A 7435-nucleotide genomic window follows, 5' to 3' on the forward strand; every position below is an offset into this window, starting at 1 on the left:
CAGAAAATACACGAAAGAACTACTATATATATCAAATCACTCAAATAAATTAACTTATCCTACAAAATCTACATAATCACATCGAAACTACTCAAATTCATTGTGAAGGAAAAAATGACGGATAGGAAAATTCCGTATTTAAAAATAGGTACAAATGATGTTTTTATTTTTGAGTTTTTGACAAAATTGTTTGGAATTTGCCCAACAAAATTTGCATGCAATATCGCAATAATATGTTTTGTTCTCTCAAATGTCAAACACTGTTTTTGAATCATATCTTTTCTCGTTTTTTAAGAAAAACGCGTTAAATTTGTATCTAAAAAAACAGCCAACTTTAAGTTTGAAAGTTTTACTTGGGGATGGTATTATATTTATGTCTTTATCATTCCGATGATCCTTGATAATATGTGCATCGAAAATATTTACAAAAATAGCGGAAAATTTAACCAAAAACTATATTTTGGGATTTTAAGTTACATTGTATTGTATGGAAAAACACCAAGGAGTTCGAACATTTGACACAAATTCCAAAACCTCACCCAAGTACATCCTTAAGGTACCTTTTACTTATAGAGTTTATAAGCGTTTTCTGTCTTATAATCCTTGGCTTTCAAATGTTTATCTTTGAGCGTTCCTGACGAAAAAACGCTTCGGACGTTCGAAATTTAACTATTATAACTATAGCCTATAAGAAGTGTTATTACATGTATTTCATTTGAGGTTTTGTCGTTTAAATAAGACCCTTTGGTTTCATGCTCTTCAATATTTACCGCGTATATTGTAGATATTTGTTACTTTTCAAACTTTTGGTATTTTCCTAGTTAAGTAGATTTTTATCATGCATTGTTTGTTATTGAATACCTATGTCATAGATGACTCATGGATATGTTCCTATTGTCGTAATCCCGTCCCCTTTTCTCATTTATTACGTGTAAAAAACGCCTGCAAGGGTGTAATCTACGATCATCTACCAGTTGAAACATGTACGATATTCCAGCGTTTGTATTTCATTTCAATAATTCCTCGCTAAAGGGTTGCTGCTCACAAAAAAGCAACCAGAAATTTACCAAACGAAAAGTTATAAGTCGTGAAGTTGAAATATTATCGTTCATAAATTTTACAGATGCCGTCACGAGTTGGTTGACTATTACGCATATCTGTTTCATAGATGACGACGGACATGTTCCAACTATCGTAACTATAATCCCTTCCCTTTTCCCCGAATGTGACCTATCAAAATAGACTTATCCTCGGGTTTGTACCTCCATGAGCGACACAACGGGTGTCACATAATTAGCAGAATCTGCTTAGGATACAACAATTAAACTTAATAAAAAAATGGCGGTTAAGGTTTGTTTGAGAAGAAAATAAATCTGATCCCCAATTTTACAATATTCTGGTCAACAGGATGACAAAAATAGATATTCTGAATGCAGATTTCAACCATACCTTATAGTGTTAAATAAAAAAAACCCATACGATGTAAAATGATAACAAATATAATGCCTACCGATATTAAAAAGAGCACAGAGCATGGCATGATCGAATTATTTCGATTCTTATAGAAAATTTAAGAACTTTTGAATTTCGATGCGGACCTGTAATACGATTGCGAAAGGTATCATCACAAAAATACTGGAGTTCAAGAATTAAAAATAACTAATCAAATGGCTAAATCAAAAGCTCAAACACATCAAACGAATGGATAATAACTGTCATATACCTAACTTGGTACAGACATTTTCTTATACATGTAGAAAATGGTAAATTAAGCCTGGTTTTATAGCTAGCTAGTCCTCTCACTTGTATGACAGTCGCATCAAATTCAATTATATTGACAACGATGAGTGAACAGAAAGACAGACATTATAGGTAAAAATGTCAAAAATAGGGACACAACAGTCAACATTGTGTTATAATCTTAACTAACATAAAAAAAAACCAAATATGAAACAAAGAATCACAAAAAGGCATATAGACAAAGCACTTTAAATAGCAAACATTAAAGACAAGAATGCAAAAGTTTACCATTATAGCACATTTAACACATTGACGACATGTACACGCTCAGAGCCACGTCATATGTATCAAAGAAACAAGAGAGCCGTGGTGTAGTGGTTAGTGCATCGGGCTACTACCACAAAGATTCCTGGTTAGATTCCCGTTTCGGGGTGATAATTTCAAGGACTTCATTTTCGGCTCTCCCTTGACACCATTTGCCAGTATGGTCTAGAGGAAACGATTATAGTCCGTTGGAAGGGGACGATAAATGGCTGACCCCGTGTTAAGAGAGAGCCATATCTCTTGCACGTTAAAGACACCCTTGTAGATTTCGAAAAAGAGCAGCTAGGCTAATGCCGCTACAAGGCAGCACTCGCACCCGCAAAGTGTAGAGGGATTAATATAGTTGCAAAACTTGTTACCCAATCCACTATAAATAAATTTGATTAAACTAAAGAAACAATGATGTCTATCTTTGGGATTTTATTTCGTTGTTATGTGCCTTGTTTACAGGTTATCAAACATGACCAGGGGCCTCGGTGGTCGAGTGGTCTAAGAAGGATACTCTTGCTTTCTCCACTAATAAAATAAAACCTGGCCTCCACGAAATAGCCCAATCGCGGTGCTGAAAAGTGGCGTTTAAAACACACATATAGACTGCTGCGACCAAATGTTTTGCAAAAAGTTTTGTTTATTCTTCACACTCGGATTATTCATGTTAAACATTATATACTGGAGAGTTGGAGATTCGAAACAGGATAAACAATACACTGAGCATAAAAAATGTCAAACACTTCAAAAGAGAAAGCCAACGGCCTGATTTATATTATACTGTAAATGGAAAACAAATATATCAGCAACCTAAGAAATCCACTTGGCTTCTGCCAGGAATACTCGAACCATATATATAGAGACTGACGAAGCAATTCATCTACTTTTGTTGCAAATTGCGCATATTGACTTGAAATATTAAATTATTTTGACATAGAATAATGCAGCAGAAAGGTAAAGATGATCGTATTGTACACTAAGAGACATAACTCTCGAACTTAAAAGTAGAAATGGCCATCGTACTTAAGTAAACTCTAAAACATAGAACTGAACTAAAACGAAAATATAAACAAGACAGGATAACAATGGCCAGAGGCTTCTGACACAGGCGCAAAAATGCGGCGGCGTTAAACATGTTTAATGCGATCACAACCCTCCCCCTTAACAAAGCTTTGTTTGAAATAAAGAAAATAAAACGTACTAAATCAATGTTTAACCTTGGCTATTAAAAAAGTTTTGAAATGAAGAAAACATTAGGTTATTTCTCATTGTACAAAGGTTCATTATTAGATCTTAAAGATTTACAAACTAATCGTGTAATTCACCCAATATACCTGTACACATTCCATCTTATCGTTTGCATTTTTCTTTTTCAGTTCAAAATTATAAGTAACTCAACTGACATTATCAATATTTTATTATGTAATACTGGATGTATTTTTGATTTATTTGTGTGCATACATACATAATGTGTAACAGTAAGCAAAATCAACCTCGATCTCTATACCAATCACGTTTTTTTTTCAAAAGTTGGCATGATGGACCATAATATGCTGGATCATGCTGGATGCCAATTTGTATGATTTGACGGTTAAAAAATATATGTTTAGGTTAAGAACACATTAAACTTGCATTCTATCAAAAGATATTACAACATTTGTGCACACTAAAAGTTGTCAAAAAGAAAATATTTCAAAGATGGTATTTTTTTCCCAAGAAAATGCTTTTGCCAATGTTTCAATGTGTTCTAAAAATAGAATTTATTATTTCTAAAAACAAGAAAAGAAATTAAAAGAATGGAATATTTTCACTTTTGATGGTATACAGAGTTTCTACATGTTATCCTTCCAGATACATGTCACATAACATTAATATTCAAAACTTGCTTATGGACGATTTTGTTGTCATATTACATTGATTTCTCCAGAGACATATAGTCTACACATATATATATGTCTCTGATTTCTCATAGACATCTACAAATATAGCCTTTGTATGAGGTCGATACAAGGATATATTGACCTGAAAGAAGTATATGGACTGAGGACGAAGTCCGAGGTCGATATACTTCTTTGGGTCGATATATCCTGTATTGACCTCATACAAAGGCTATATTTGTTATATTATTAATTTCCAACCATGTTAATTTGTATCAAAAATTGTCATTTAGGTTTGTTAGAACTTTATTGATATTACATTGTCTCCTTGACAATAACTACATATTATTACCTTTTTTTGGACATCTTATGTATTTGAAGATTTTTTTCTGTCAAATAATCGATCACAGATATCATTTGTTTCAAAACGTTAAACAATATCCTGAAATTCATTACATGACGTCACAAAGTATATCGGTTTTTAGATATTCTAAAAATAACCGTGCAATATGCTTTTTGCCGGTCAATATGCTTTTTGCTATCCGCCGTTTTCTCTCTACCTTCGAACATATAGTTTAACATGTGACTATCCCTAAACGAATCAAATTTTATGGAACGCCATGACTGCCTTATGTTAATGATCAGCATTATATGCAGTGCTCACACCATTATATTAAGTGCTCACAACATTATATTAAGTGCTCACAACATTATATTAAGTGCTCACACCATTATATGCAGTGCTCACACCATTATATTAAGTGCTCACAACATTATATTAAGTGCTCACAACATTATATGCAGTGCTCACACCATTATATTAAGTGCTCACAACATTATATTAAGGGCTCACAACATTATATTAAGTGCTCATACCATTATATGAAGTGCTCACAACATTATACGTTTTTTGTTGTATGATGAGATTGATGTATGATGAGATCATTCGGTAAACATCTTTTTTTTGCGGAAATTACCGAATCCATAATTTGTAAATTACGGTAATTCCCAGCATACAAATTTAAACAGTTATAATGTTTGGTGCAAAATAACTAGTTTGTGAATTTAAATTCTTTTAAGAATATAATTCGGACTACGCCGCATTTATGCGCCTGTCCCAAGTCAGGAGCCTCTGGTCTTTGTTTATCTTATATTATTATAATTTTAGTTTCTTGTGTACAATTTGGAAATTAGTATGGCGTTCATTATCACTGAACTAATATATATTCGTTTATGGGCCAGCTGAAGGACGCCTCCGGGTTCGGGAATTTCTCTTTACATTGAAGAACTGTTGGTGACCTTCTGCCGTTGTTTTTTCTATGGAGTCGGGTTGTGATCTCTTTGATACATTCCCCATTTCCATTCTCGATTTTATGCTATACATAAAAGTCAAATTAGTTTCGACAATTTTCCATTTTTCCCCCGTGAGTGATCCCTATCCATGAGAAAGAAGCCCCACAGAAACAATCAAGATCCGCCGTCAAAAGTAACTTTCCAGATAACGAAAAAAATATTCAGATATGAAATTTTCAACCTTTGAGATTGATCCTAACATGGGATATGAAAAAAAATTGGTAGCAAAAATAACAGAAATCCTCAGACTATAGACAAGCTTGTATGTGAGAAGAATTAGAACGCCAATCACAACAACGAGAAGAATTCACAGTAAAACAATACTAGAAGTTCTCCATTAATATAATTATATTACAATTATATATTGACATAATAATGAGTATCTTTTTTTGTGCTTCCGTTACAAAAAAAATTGTGTTGACTTTAAATAAAATCAAAGAAGTGCTCAGCAACAAATAGCATTCCTATTTTTGTGTTGTTGCTATCATCTGGACCTAAACACAAATTTGAATCTTTTTTCGAGGTCCATTGTTATCAAAGAAGTGCGATCTAAAAGATATTATTCTTCTATGACTTGTAGTTGATTATATTTTGTATCTTAATGTACCTTAACCAGAATTAATTTAGGTCAAGTAGTTATCAAAGGTACCAGGATTATAATTTAGTACGCCAAATGCTTGTTTCGTCTACATAAGACTCACCAGTGACGCTCATATCAAAATATTTATACATAAAAACAAGTACAAAGTTGAAGAAAATTGAAAATGACTCCTTTTTCATGGACAATCGTTACTATCCAATAATAGTAAATCATTCTATTTTACTCACAGTTTGTTTCAATCTTTACCTAAATGCAAAACTTAGATGCATGTTTTTTTATTAGTTGTTAGTGGCTTTGAACTAGCTGTCAGTAATTGCGAGTACTCTCAGATCAGTACTTATAGTGTCTTTTTGTTGTTGGGATATAGAAGTACCCGCCCACGTCTACTCTATTTTCTGGTAGATGGATTTATATTTGTACCCATCTGATGAGTTAAGCCTTTTACAACTGATTTTCATAGTTCGTTCTTATGTTGTTCTGTTACGCCACTGTCCCAGGTTAGACGGAGGGTTGGTATCCCGCTAACATGTTAAAACCCGCCGCACATTCTGTATATGTGGCTGTCCCAAGTCAGGAGGTGCCTTTATTTCAGTGGTTGTCGTTTGTTAATGTGTTATATACATGTTAGTTTTTCGATCGTTTGTTTGTACATAAATTAGGAATGTTTTACGTTTATCATTTCTGGGCCTTCTATAGCTGCATGACTATGCAGTATGGGCTTTGCTCATTGTTGAAGGCCGTACTGTGGCCGTTTAGTTGTTAATTTCTGTGATGTCATTTTGTCTCTTGTGGAAAGTTGTTTCATTATCAAGCATACCACTTTTTTTATATATATATTAACCGTGCAAAATGACGAACAAACGTAGTAAACGTTTTTCATCCCCACAAACTCAGTTTTCATAAGAGATGATAACTTTAAATGAAAATAATGTTAAACTGGGTCTTGAAAGGGTAAAATTTATGGATTTTTTTGAAAAAAAGTGTGTTTCCAGTTTTTGGAAAAAAAAATAATTTGTTTTTGATTCTGAGAAAAAAAATTTGGTTGATTCACCCCTAGCTGCCAATATATGTAATGCTAAAATTGAATTAAAAAAAATATTTTCGACTTGTCGCGAGAAAAATAAAAATCTATAGCCCCCCCCCCCCCCCCCCACCCCGCCCCCCCCCCCCAAAAAAAAATATTAAATGGTTGCTGCCTAAAGTTATGTTAAACACCTACAATGAAATGCTTTAAACTGCATTTTCCATATCTGTTAGATACTTATTCATGTGAAATAACAAATTCTGAAAATGGATGCCAAAAATGACTCAATCATGACATATATATAAGCTAGTGTAATATAACGCTTATGTGTTATAGAAAGCTGACTGTTTTATTTAAAATGTAATTCAGCTTTTTTTAAACTGAGTACGGACTATAAAGTGGCACCTTGCTAAAGTTCTTCAGTAGGAAATGAGCTCGAGGAATATGTCATACAAATTTCCCTTCGATATTTCATTAAATAAGCTTTTTATTATTTCACTTACATTTTGCCATTCGTATTTCTTACGA

This window comes from Mytilus edulis, chromosome 8 (assembly GCF_963676685.1).
Source record: "Mytilus edulis chromosome 8, xbMytEdul2.2, whole genome shotgun sequence".
Lineage (NCBI taxonomy): Eukaryota > Metazoa > Mollusca > Bivalvia > Mytilida > Mytilidae > Mytilus > Mytilus edulis.